The sequence below is a fragment of the Bidens hawaiensis genome, unplaced genomic scaffold (assembly GCF_021521415.1).
Source record: "Bidens hawaiensis isolate Kalapana, Puna unplaced genomic scaffold, B.hawaiensis_p1.1 tig00056041_1, whole genome shotgun sequence".
NCBI classification, from domain to species: Eukaryota; Viridiplantae; Streptophyta; class Magnoliopsida; order Asterales; family Asteraceae; genus Bidens; species Bidens hawaiensis.
The window spans coordinates 35,352-46,830 of NW_027506357.1; the positions used below are offsets into that span (position 1 = coordinate 35,352).

The 11,479-nt window shown below is 36.8% G+C and overlaps 1 non-coding gene and 1 pseudogene across 2 annotated transcripts; both read right to left on the minus strand.

Annotated features, from left to right (window-relative positions):
* Nucleotides 1-2,745: 2,745 nt before the first annotated feature.
* TRNAP-CGG (transfer RNA proline (anticodon CGG)) lies at nt 2,746-2,817 on the minus strand. Its single transcript has one exon. It is a non-coding gene; the product is annotated as a tRNA-Pro (tRNA).
* Nucleotides 2,818-3,206: 389 nt separating this feature from the next.
* LOC143617627 (uncharacterized) lies at nt 3,207-9,703 on the minus strand (annotated as a pseudogene). The gene is made up of 16 exons (XR_013150859.1): nt 9,604-9,703; nt 9,439-9,532; nt 9,223-9,331; nt 9,100-9,138; nt 8,938-9,006; nt 8,277-8,338; nt 7,062-7,164; nt 6,833-6,982; nt 6,733-6,758; nt 5,401-5,503; nt 4,576-4,659; nt 4,372-4,482; nt 4,216-4,286; nt 3,932-4,144; nt 3,765-3,858; nt 3,207-3,699 (listed from the first exon to the last, which is right to left on the minus strand). The product of XR_013150859.1 is annotated as an uncharacterized LOC143617627 (transcript).
* Nucleotides 9,704-11,479: the final 1,776 nt, after the last annotated feature.

Below are 11,479 nucleotides of genomic sequence, written 5' to 3' on the forward strand. Positions count from 1 at the left end.
CGGGTCCCTCGGTTGATTGGGATTTGTATGAATTACTTTTCCTTAGGCAAGAAACTTACTACTAATGGTATCACCCTTACAATTACTACATGCCCGTCAAAATATATCTTTGACTGACATTACTTAGTTATGAAGTAATGTTTATGAAAACTCATTTACGAATGTTTATAGAATGTTTATAAAATCTTTCAAGGTTAAAGGCCATAGCCTTGATTGATCGTTCTAAAGCTATAATTCAAATAACTCAAACATAACTCCTACCTTAGATTGGATACTTAGATTGATAATAAGAAAAAGGCAGGATCTTGATCTACTCGATATACGATTGCTAGCTTGATTATAATTTCGTTTCTTGCACGAACTACGAGAAAATGGCACGTCGGCTTGGTACGGTAATGGGGCACGCCTTTCGAGGTTAAGTGTGTGTAAATGGAGGTGTGTTTGGGATGAATGGAGCTCATGCCCGTCACCCCCTTTTATAGGCGAATTCAGGACCCCATCGCGGTACGCGATGGGTTCCTTGGGACCCGTCGCGTACCGCGGTGCCTCACTTTTACGTCGCCTTATGCGGTGGTGACACGTGGCCTGTCATATCGTGCCAGGTGTTGACACGTTGTTGGACACGTGTCCACTGACTAATCAAGTCCATCACGCTACGCGATGGGTTGAGTGTTACCTCGTCGCGTACCGCGATGGGATAAGATTTCAAATTTTACATTTTTGGTCCCTATACTTATGTAAGTTGGTATAATTTGGCTTTAAACTTACAGGGCAAAAGACGCGGTGTTACAAAATAGATGGCGTAAGAAGAGCATATCTTGTTAAAAAAGCTTTTCTGTTACGGACTGAAACCATTGCAAGGTATGGGACTTGTCCCACATCGGTTGTATGGGCAACTGATGTGGGGTTTATAAGCCAAATGAGTTCCCTCACCTATCATACTAGTCTTTTGGGTTGAGGTCTTCTGTTTGGCTTGTAACATTGGTATCAAAGCCAACCTCGGAGTGGTGACCAACCAGGACGTTGGCCCTTAAGGAGGGTGCATTGTTACGGACTGAAACCATTGCAAGGTATGGGACTTGTTACGGACTGAAACCACTCCAAGGTTGGCTTTGATACCAATGTTACAAGCCAAACAGAAGAACTCAACCCAAAAGACTAGTCTGATAGGTGAGGGAACCCATTTAGCTTATAAACCCCACATCAGTTGCCCATACAACCGATGTGGGACAAGTCTCATACCTTGCAGTGGTTTCAGTCCGTAACATTTTTTACCACGAGGTCATAACTTTAATTGGTCAAACTTTAAAAATGCTTTATCAAAACATCTTAAAAAAAGAGTCAAGATTTATTGGAAGCGTCTTAGTTGATAACCGGGACAAATCGAGCATTGAATAATCTAAGACAACCCGGATTTGACAAGATGTTGGCAAAGTTACATCTTTTTGTGAAATAAACAATATTAAGATGTTAGATATGGAGGAAAGTTATGGTAATCAAAGAAACCGGAAGTATGTCATTACTAATCGGCATCATTTTAAAGTTGAAGTTTTTAACACAGTCTTGGATATGCAAATTCAAGAACTTGGAAATAGATTTAGTGAGGTCTCAACTAGTTTGTTAGAAAATATGTCGGGTTTAAATCCTTGTGTTTCGTTTTCCAAGTTTGACATATCTAAGATAATGACTTTTTCAGAGATGTATCCGAATGATTTTACTAACGAAGAAATAGGGTGTATTCCGGGTGATCTTACGACATTTTATTACACTTTAAAGGAAGATGCTAAATTTGCAAAACTAGGTGGAATGGGTGATCTTGCTCATGTAATGGTGGAAACCGGAAAACACACAACTTTTCATTTGTTTATCGAATATTGAAGCTAGCATTGGTTTTACCGGTTGCAACTGTAACCGTTGAAAGATGTTTCTCTAAAATGAAGCTTATCAAGACGGATTTGCGCAATCGAATGGGTAATGAGTATTTGAACAATGCTTTAGTTTGTGCGGTCGAAAGAGAAACGTTTGATAAAGTAAATGAAGAAGATGTAATGGCTCGGTTTCAAGCTATCAAAAACCGAAGAGGAGATATTTACAGCCCAGCCTAGATTCGTCATTGTTGGTTCATTAACCCGGTTAGTTTAAATTTATTTGTTGTCATGTTTTTTATATTTGTTTCGTTAACATTGTATTAAATATGAGGGGGAAAAAATTTGAGCGCTACGGCTCGGTTTCGAGTCTAAATCCGCCATTGGGTGTGAAATTAGATTTCAGGCGGCGTGAGTATAGTCGGCCCCATGTACAGATTCAAAAAAATTCAACATTTTATTTTTTATAAAAAAAAAGAGTCAATACATTATCGGAAGAAAAATGTTTAAGCACATTTTTTTCTAACATAAGAAATACAAATACTATTCAAATTTTCATCGTCAATTAATTACTCAAATCGGACTTCATGTATTTTATCGAAGAAAATTTTTTTTGTTGCAACCTCGAATCCTTTCATAACGTAAATGCAAATGTTTATTTGTTTTAATTACCAATTTTATAATTTTTATTTATAACTGTTGAAGTATGTTGAAAAAATTATCTTCAAATCACCAATTGAACTTGCAAGTTGCAATTCTGTAGCAAACCAAATAGAAGGAGAAATATATGCTTAAGTTCGGATTTGTGGGCCTGGACATGTGTTGTGATTATCCGATAAGATAATTGTGGGAGAAAAAGATGAGACTCAAAAACTTGTTAGGGGCATTCCGAGAATCGAACTCGGAACCTCTCGCACCCGAAGCGAGAATCATAGCACTAGACCAAATGCCCTTTTGTCTTTCTCTTCTACATAATATTAAATAATCTTCTACTGAGCTACACCTTCGTATTTTCTTAATCATTTCGAAGATCTTTCATTTCACACACCATATCAAGATTAAACACTTCTGGAACAAATCAAGCCCATGTGTTCTTTCTGCTTAATATGCATAACTTGCGTATACAATAACCATTCGTCCTAAAAGACTGTCACCCGACAACCCTAGCACCATAAGCGATAATCATACCACCATATCAAAGTTCCTTTGTCCCTCTGATACTTCATTCATACTTAGAATAGTTTTGACTAAAATACAATAGCCTAACGTTTGATCATTACGATATTTAAATGTTTTTAAAGAATTTTATGCACTATAATCTATATCAAGATCAAGATCAAGATTAAACATTTTCTTATCGAACAAATTAAATTCCAAGAGTTCTTTCTTTTCAATATGCACATAAATCGCGCATAAAATAACACCAATCAAATGTATTTTCATCCTAAACACAAACATATTGACTCTACAAACGATCCACTGAAACACGATGATTACAAACCCAAAAACCCAATCTACAATATATATATCAACATCAGAAAATGCATGAACAAACATATAAAAAAAACTATATTTTCTTCAAGAAATGGAGTTTTTTTAGTAGATTTGAGGCTAATATTAGCAACTCCACCATCTCAAAACCGGCTGCAGACACGGAATCAACCTTTTCTGCACTTGAAACACCATCATCATCCACCACAGCAGACCAGCTTACAGGAAGAGTGCTACTGAGTGCAGTCTTTAAAAGTTTTGCCTCGGTAACAACGTTATCAATACTATCTGATTTCCCAGTTGTAACTGTAACTGTATCCTCAGCTCGTGCCGAATCTTTCACCTGTGTAGGTGTTGGATTAATGTTATAGAAAAAGTTATATAATTACCAATCATATTGATTATTACCTTAACAAGCGACAGACGAAGTCTACGAATAGAAGAAATTAGATGATCCATACTTTCCAAGCTTTCTTTCAAGGCTGTATACTCGATTTTCATTCTGAAAAACAATATAAATGTTCTTAATACACAATTGGAGTCAAATATGACTATAAAATCATATTAACACAAACCTTGCATAATCCATGGTACTTTTCTTAGTGATATATTGTGCGTGTTCGTTGTGGGACTCACCTTCATTTCCATGGGAACCGAGGGGATTAATCCATTGGCTCAAGTAGGTTTTCTTTAATAAGCCCTTTAACCTTCCTTCATTATCATGAAGCATGTTTTTCTCTTCACTACTGGTTATAAGCTTACCTTGTTTGGCGCCATCATTCAGTTTTCTGAAAAATAATAGTTTAAAATGCAACTGATAATAAGAATTTTGAATATTAAAAGATCGGTTGAACTTTACTCATGTAGCAGACGGTTTTCCTGCTTCAATTGTGCTAACTCCATAAGAGCAGCCACTTTTTCATTTGTCACCTATTGAAACAAAAATTATTATTATATCAAGCAAGTGAAAGAAATAACTACTTTAACAAACTGAGCTAAAAAATGAAAATCTTACTCGTATTAAATTTCTTTGTAGCTCCTCTAATTTAGTCTGAAGGGCAGAGTTTACATTGTTCTCTAGCAAATATCTCTCTTCCTGCTGTGATAGAAGTAACAATGCTTCAACCTGAATTAGGTAAATCAATAATATTAATAAGATTCCATCTGCACCATGTTTGTCCATAATAGTTAAATCAATAATACACACAGAGACACAAACCTTCTCCTGCAATACTTGAGCAAGGACTTCAGAAACGTCGCCTGTTCCAGAACTACATGTTTTTTGTAAATCAGACACGTTTTCCTACAAAAATATGTGAAACAGAACCAATAAGAAAAAAATTTCATTTTATAAGAAGTATGGTTATACTTCATGTATCGTGCGTCTAATGAGTAAAAACTAAAAGAAAAGGCTAAAACAGACAAGTGCCAGATAGGGGTCAGAAGTTTCTCAAATATATTCAAATGAATAAAACATAGTCACATGGATCGCGGTACGTTCTGGTACGCGGTACAAAAAACGGCACGCGGTTTGTGTATTTCTAATTTTCGGTGCGAGGGGGGGTAAGTTCATTCGGAACGCCAATTCGGTAATCGGTACGGTATATCATATTGTCTGGTGGATTGTATCATATACAAAACATACAATTCATAATCAAGACAGTAACATTTCATAATCATAACAGAAAATTCATAATCAAAACAGTAGCATTTCATAATTAAAAAAATCATAAAATTAATCGAGCCTCTGTTATTTTCCGTTTGGGTCGTTATTTTCTTCTCTCTCTAGGTTTTCCCATTGCATATCTTCATGCCTGGTAATCGGCCCTTCCAAGTAATCAATTTCTGGATTCATACCCCATTTTTTTGTTGGCCTGGTGTGGTAACTTTCTGAGAAACGAGATTGTAGTCGGATGTTGGAATGTATAAACAATAATTTGTCCGCCCCGCTTAGAATTTAAACGATTTCTCTTTACACTGTGTATATAAGACTAAGTGCTCCGGTTCGTTCCGCCGATGAGCTGTTGATAGGTTGTGAAAGAACCTTTTTAGCAACTTCAGTCAACTTTGGTGTTTCTAATCCATGGCTGGACCACCAATCAATCGCGTCCACTGTGACCGCATCCGCTTGCTTTGTCACCAAGATTCTATGACGCAAAACTACATTCCTATGTTAGCACCAGGTGGAATTCCTAGGAAAGCTCCAACTTAATTCAAAGAAGTGGTGCAAGCGGTTATGGAAGTTTTCAAAAGAATAGCCGAAAGGCCAGCATAAGAGAAGGTGTTGCAAGAGCAATTCACAAGATTTATAAAGAGACTTTATTCAATGGAAGCGGCTCAAGTGGATGCGGTCACCATGGACGCGATTGATTGGTGGTCCAACTATGGATCGGAAACAAGAGTTGGCTGAAGTTGCTAAGAATGTTCTTTCACAACCGGCAGAACGAAACTGGAGCACTTACTCCTGTATACAATGTGTAAAGATAAATCGATATATTCTACGCGGGTGGACAATTCAGTGTTTATACATTCCAAAATCCGACTTCAATCTCGTTTCTCAAAAAGTTACAACACCGAGCCAAACAAAAAATGGGATATGAATCCCGAAAATGATTACTTGGAAAAGGCCTAGTACCACGTATGATAAAATGCAATGGGAAAACCTAGAATGAGAAGGGAATGATGACCCAAACAGAAAAAGACAGGCTCAATTAGTTTTTATGAATTTTCTTTTTTCGTTATGATATGCTACTGATTTTATTATGATTTCTCTTTTTGATTATGATTTTTCTGTTTTGGTTACGAATTTTCGGTTAAGATTATGAAATGTTACTGTTTTGATAACGCATTTGCTGTTATGATTATGAATTTTCTGTTTTGTATATGGTACACCGTACCGCATACCAAATTGGCATTTCGGGTCTGTTTTCGTCAAGAAATGCTACTGTTTCGATTATGATTTTTCTGTTTTGATTGTGAATTTTCGGTTATGACTATGAAATGCTACTGTTTTAATTATTAATTTGCTGTTAGGATTATGAATTTTATGTTTTGTATATGGTGCACCGTATCGCATACCGAATTGGCGTTCCAAATAAACCTACCCCATCCCCCTCATACTGAATTTTAGATATGCACGAAGCGCATACCAGAACGTACCACAATCCATGTGACTATAAAACCACCAAGTGACCCACCAAAAAAATCAAGAACAAAATTGCTTTTCTGAATCATGTTTAGCATATAAATTATTCATAAGAACTCAAAATACTGTTTGTAGGTCAACCCAATCCCACCTGACCCACTTTGACAGTCGCCCAAACGCAGGACTCACCCATTTTACATATAACTTAAGCTGCAGTCTGTCTAAATCAACGCCTCCACTTCTTCCTCGAGTGCAGTCTGTCTAAATCAAAAGTCAATCCAGTCGCATATGAAAAGTTAAAAATATATAGTCATTGGTTATTAAAACTCACAATGTGTTTTGTGGTTGATGATTCCTCATAACCAGTGAAAGTCCACGTGTCATCAAAATCATTCAATAGGGAAATGCACTTATCTCCCCAATTAAGATCATCATATTTGTTAAAAGATTGTTGCCTGATGTCGTAGAACTTATTGATCACCTGTAACAAGTAAAACTTCAAAATCATAGTTCATACAATTATATAAATCAAGCATATATTAACAAAAGAAATTTATTACTTGTTTGAATATTTCATTCTCCTTTTCTTGTTTATTTAGATCAGCTTGAAGTGCAGCTGAACGTTTCTTTTCTTCAATAACCACCGATTCAAGTTCTTCTATCCTGGCCCACCAAGTTAATGAGCATAATATTAGAGAACATAACATTAACGGTTTCTCTCCAAAGAGTTCATACAAAATTTAATATTTAAAATATGTAACTCTCGTTTTGAATAGGTTTGATTAGTTTTTATTATATATTTAATATTCCACATTTGTAGCTTGTAACCGATTTCCTTTTCTTGTATTTATACATTGCTATTATCAATAACAAAATTAAGTTGGTTTGATAAACTTATTATGGTATCACAGCCTAAAGTGCTCCCTCGAGCTCTTTCCGAACCCAACTTCAGGCAACGGCTTTCACCACCCGCTGAGGTTATTAACTTGTTGCCGCCTTAAATTTCTCCATCAAACTTACATCTACCACTAAAATAATTTCCGGCGACGCACTATTCCGTCAATATTCCCCTCTACAACTAAAATATTTTCCGGCGACGCACTGTTCCGTCGACCCACTATTCCCCTCGAACACTGAAATACCGGCGACACACTGTACCGTCGACCCACTATTCCCTACCACCTCTGAATACTTCCGACCAACGCACTGTTCCCCTCCACTTCTAAAATACTTATGGCCGATGTTCTGTTCCGGCGACCCACTACTTCCACAGTCCCTTTCCAGGCAACCCACTCTTCAACGGGTTAATAAACTGTCATCCTCTTTCTAATAACAACAAAAATGCTTTCTACACCTCAATCATCCTCATATTCTCCATTTCAACTCCACCAAACCAAACCAATAACCATTAATTGGTTTCCTTCCAAACCTACACACACCACACTACCAAAATTTTCTTTGCAAGATTGGTCTCCTCTCACGATTGTCCATCTTAAGGGGGCATATTCGAGAACATTACCATTAATGGTTTCTCTCCAAAGAGTTCATACAAAATTCAATATTTAAAATATGTAACTCTCGTTTAAATTAACCTAGTTTGAATAGGTTTGATTAGTTTTTAGTATATATTTAATATTCCAAATTTGTAGCTTGTAACCAATTTCCTTTTCTTGTATATATACTTTGCTATTATTAATAGCAAAATTAAGTTGGTTTGATAAACTTATTACATAAAACGAATACCAGATAATTAAATGCAAGTATTAAATACATACTTTTGCTGCAGAATGCCAAATTTTTGTGACGCGAGTTCTTCTTTCTCCTTGGCTTGTTCGGCCTATCAGAAACCCTCAAATAGATCAAAATAACAATAATTAAAGGTAGGCTTGTAAAAGAACAAAACAAACATGAGCAGAGCATGCTCGTGGAACACACGATCGAACATGAACAACTGAATGAACGGGTCTTTATTGTTCATGTCCGTTCGTTAAGAAAATGAGCATGTCCGTGTTCTCTTATGTTCATCCGTTTGTTAGCGAACGGTTCACAAACATAAACGAACAAACATAGCTTAGCAAAAATTTGTTAAAAGTAATGTGAATAACAATGTGTTGGGCCTAGAAATTTATTAAATGTGGACTAAGTTAAAATGGTCCAAAACAATTGCAAAAGAAAATATTAAACAAACGCAGACAAACTTACTTAAACAAACATAAACTAACAAACATAAATAAATGTAAAAAAACAAACATAAACAAATTAAAATGAACGAGCATAAAGGAGTGGTCACCACATGTTATCATGCTCGTTTGTTTAACTAAAAGAACAAACTTTTTTGTTCATGTCCGTTCATTCATCAGATACGAACATCCTGCTGAGCAGTTAACTGAATTTTCGGTTTGTTTACATGCTTAATTGTAAGTAGTCAAACCGCACCTCCATTATTGCATTATCGCGTTCAGAGAAAGCAGCAGCAACTGAACTTTGGAAAAACTTAATCTGCTTCTAAACTCTGAAATGATCAACATATTATCACTCCATTATACTTTAGAAATTAAAGTTACAAAAAAAATGAGAATTATGTGAAGAAAAAAAGACCTTGGAAAGCTCAACTGCATGTAGATCAGCTAACTGGTTCTGCAAAATGAATCAAAAAATTAATATTCACATATTTCATAGTTGGAATATACAAAAAGCATTTATGAGAAAAAAATTACTCACTTTGATACGATAAGCCTCTGAAAGCTCTTCTTGTAGATTTGCATTCTCTCATAAGCAAGCAGTTAACTTCTTTTTCAAGTCATTTATCTCCTGCTCCAGACCAGCTGTCCTAATTGGATAACAATATTATCAATGCTAAATAACTTCTGAAGATGTACATATAGTTCGGATTATACATTTATACAAACAATTAAAGATTGATGTAAAAAAAGAAACCTTTGTAATTGCATTCTGGTAGCAACAGCACTGTAATTAGGTTCAGCATGTTGCATACATATATGCTCCATATCATTACGCAGTTCATCACGCTCTACAAATCAAAATACAAATTACAAACCCTAAATTTGATAAGTGAAATGTTATAAAATTTATGAAACGTACCGCGCTCCAAAAGTTCAATTCGAGAAAGCAAAGTGGCGCGATCATCAAATTTCTCATCCATGGTTGCAGATACCTATGCCACAAGCTCATAATAAGATGCAGATTTGAAGACACTGCTATCCTCAATCACCATAATTACAAGCCCTAATATGAACATATAGGGTTTGAACACACTCTTAACCAATATTGTAAATGTTGGTCTAGAAGGTCAAGTAATCACTACAAGGCCAAAACTGGATCTAGTCAGTCAACTCGAACGAAATTTGACTTAAAGAAATAATGCATAATTCCAATGTCTAAGAATAAATATCATTTTTTTAGTTAATGATTATCATACTTAGAATCCTTTAGTTTAATAAAAAAACCTATCTTTTCTATTTATATTTATATATTTTGTTATAAATATCAGTAAACTTATGAGATTTGACATGTGTACGATTCCCCAAAAATTACATTTCCCATCGAAACTCCCCAACGACCGACCTAGATACGCATGGAGACTTGTGCTCCTAACCCCAATTACCAAAATTACAAACCCTAATATGAACATATTGTTGATATAATAATAAAACTGGAATCAAGTAACGGTGAATCCAGAAAGCATAAGTGAACAAAATTTAAATATACTGGAAACAATTGAACCGTAATTTAAAACAATAGCGGGTGAGTGTTAGCAGTGAAATTGAAATTATGGAGATTAAAAGCGGATTGAATTAATTAATTAATTACCTGTGATGAAATATAAACCCTAGATATCAGATTTCAGCAGAGAAGAAAGAGTAGGTTTGTTTTGTTGTTGTTTCTGGACACCAGCCTGTCCGCCTGAAGAAACACTAGGTGACCCCGGGGCAGATTATGGATAATCTGGGGGTTAAGTAATGTTTCCCACGAGGGTTAGGTCCGGCAAAGATGGATGTTCTTCAGATGACCTGCAAAACAGACACCGTGAGCTCGTCACTGAGAAGGGGGGGTTCCTCCTTGTGACCACCCTCCGACGTGAGAATCAGACTAGATTGCTCTGAATATAAGTGTATATTGAGAGAAATAGCTAGTGAAGGTAAGATACAAGATAATAATACCGTTCCAAGGTGTTGGAGTATTTATAGCCGAAGGTAGGTTTCCAAGCAGGTACAGCCAGCTGTATAATATTCCTGTTCTACCAACTGTGGGCTACGCACGTGCCATGCCAGTGGTTGGTGGGTAGGCAGCGGCTGATAGTGTGTACTGTTCCTTTTCCGCCGGCTGTGTACTATTCCTTTTCCACCAACCGCAGGCTATGTGCGTGCCACGACAAGGGTTGATGAGTAGGCAGCGGCTAATAGTGACAAACAGTACTAGAGCGTGCTCCTCCTCGTACTGCTGTCGGTGAGCTGTCACCCTGTGATTGGTTCATGGGCTGCTTTGGTCAGATCTTGTCTATTTTGTCCATACCTTGGCAGGTATAGTACAAAAGATCTTCCAGAAGCGTACGGACTGGCTCATTTGGGCGGGAGTATTCCCGCCTTGCTCATTCCTTCAGTTGACACTGAATTATTGAGAGTTAGTGCCTTGCGCGTGTAGCCTTGCTATTAGTGCGGGTAGCCTTCCCTGATGGCTTGTATCCGTAGCTGCGGGAACAGGTGGAGTACTTCACCATTGGGAGGCTTTTCCTGCGGGAACAGCTGGCGTACTGCGCGTAAGGTCTTCATCTCTGAGCATGGTGGGTCCTGCGGAACCAGTTGGTCCTTGCGCAGACGTCCCTCTTCAAGGTGAGTCTTGCGGGTCCAACTGGGCTCTGCTGGGACCTACCTCTTCACCGCCATAAACATGTTTGTTATTGTTAATCAACACAAAAATTGAGAAATGAGAATAATACATTAACTAACATGATTGAAAA